We start from the raw sequence: 2,390 nt of genomic DNA, 5'->3' as shown, positions 1-2,390 counted from the left end.
ACAAATGACGAAAACGGACGGATTTCTCAGGTTTTTACTGCATATGAACACTTTTCACATTCTCCCGTGCAACGCGGCTGCTAGTCCTCCTTTCATGCAAAATCTTAAGGTCCTAGGTCATGCCCAAGCCACCAAAGCCGTCTAAAAAGTGAATAATCGACAACTAAAACTTGAATTGTACTACTTCTTACTGGCTATTGCTTCAACTTAGAAGCTTCTTCTGTGTTCTACCATGGTGCTTTTAGTGTCTCCGCATACCGCAGCACGCGACATAGCTTTGCATACGATAAATGTAACCGTCTCAGAGAGAAAAGCGGCCAATGTGACGATCTGACTTTAAGTCGATTCGATAACAAGTGACGAAAGCTGACGGATTTCTCAGGTTTTTACTACATATGAACATTTTTCCGTTCTCGCGGGCAACGCGGCTGCTACTCCTCCATTCATGCAAAATCTTAAGGTCCTAGGTCATGTCCAAGCCACCAAAGACGGCTAAAAAGTGAATAATCGATAACTAAAACTTGAATTGTACTACTTATTACTGGCTATTACTTCAACTTAGAAGCTTCTTCTGTGCTCTACTATGGTGCTTTTAGTGTCTCCGCATACCGAAGAACGCGACATAGCTTTGCAGACGATAAATGTAACCGTCTCAGAGAGAAAAGCGGCCAATGTGACGATCTGGCTTTAAGTCGATTCGATAACAAATGACGAAAACGGACTGATTTCTCAGGTTTTTACTACATATGAACACTTTTCACATTCTCCCATGCAACGCGGCTGCTAGTCCTCCTTTCATGCAACATCTTATAGTCCTAGGTCATGTCCAATCCACCAAAGCCGGCTAAAAAGTGAATAATCGACAACTAAAACTTGAATTGTACTACTTGTTACTGGCTATTACTTCAACATAGAAGCTTCTTCTGTGTTCTACTATGGTGCTTTTAGTGTTTCCGCATACCGCAGCACGCGACATAGCTTTGCAGACGATAAATGTAACCGTTTCAGAGAGAAGAGCGGCCAATGTGACGATCTGGCTTTAAGTCGATTCGATAACAAATGACGAAAACGGACGGATTTCTCAGGTTTTTACTACATATGAACACTTTTCACATTCTCCCTTGCAACGCGGGTGCAAGTCCTCCTTTCATGCAAAATCTTAAGGTCCTAGGTGATGTCCAAGCCACCAAAGCCGGCAAAAAAGTGAATAATCGATAACTAAAACTTCAATTATACTACTTCTTACTGGCTATTACTTCAACATAGAAGCTTCTTCTGTGTTCTACTATGGTGCTTTTAGTGTTTCCGCATACCGCAGCACGCGACATAGCTTTGCAGACGATAAATGTAACCGTTTCAGAGAGAAGAGCGGCCAATGTGACGAACTGGCTTTAAGTCGATTCGATAACAAATGACGAAAACGGACTGATTTCTCAGGTTTTTACTACATATGAACACTTTTCACTTTCTCCCATGCAACGCGGCTGCTAGTCCTCCTTTCATGCAAAATCTTATGGTCCTAGGTCATGTCAAAGCCACCAAAGCAGGCTAAAAAGTGAATAATCGACAACTAAAACTTCAATTGTACTACTTCTTACTGTCTATTACTTCAACATAGAAGCTTCTTCTGTGTTCTACTATGGTGATTTTAGTGTTTCCGCCTACCGCAGCACGCGACATAGCTTTGCAGACGATAAATGTAACCGTTTCAGAGAGAAGAGCGGCCAATGTGATGATCTGGCTTTAAGTCGATTTGATAACAAATGACGAAAACGGACGGATTTCTCAGGTTTTTACTGCATATGAACACTTTTCACATTCTCCCGTGCAACGCGGCTGCTAGTCCTCCTTTCATGCAAAATCTTAAGGTCCTAGATCATGCCCAAGCCACAAAAGCCGGCTAAAAAGTGAATAATCGACAACTAAAACTTGAATTGTACTACTTCTTACTGGCTATTGCTTTAACTTAGAAGCTTCTTCTGTGTTCTACTATGGTGCCTTTAGTGTCTCCGCATACCGCAGCACGCGACATAGCTTTGCATACGATAAATGTAACCGTCTCAGAGAGAAAAGCGGCCAATGTGACGATCTGACTTTAAGTCGATTCGATAACAAGTGACGAAAGCGGACGGATTTCTCAGGTTTTTACTACATATGAACACTTTTCACATTCTCGCGGGCAACGTGGCTGCTACTCCTCCTTTCATGCAAAATCTTAAGGTCCTAGGTCATGTCCAAGCCACCAAAGACGGCTAAGAAGTGAATAATCGATAACTAAAACTTGAATTGTACTACTTCTTACTGGCTATTACTTCAACTTAGAAGCTTCTTCTGTGTTCTACTATGGTGCTTTTAGTGTTTCCGCATACCGCAGCACGCGACATAGCTTT

Source organism: Schistocerca gregaria, unplaced genomic scaffold, assembly GCF_023897955.1.
Source record: "Schistocerca gregaria isolate iqSchGreg1 unplaced genomic scaffold, iqSchGreg1.2 ptg000407l, whole genome shotgun sequence".
Lineage (NCBI taxonomy): Eukaryota > Metazoa > Arthropoda > Insecta > Orthoptera > Acrididae > Schistocerca > Schistocerca gregaria.
Note: the sequence above shows the minus strand (reverse complement) of the source record.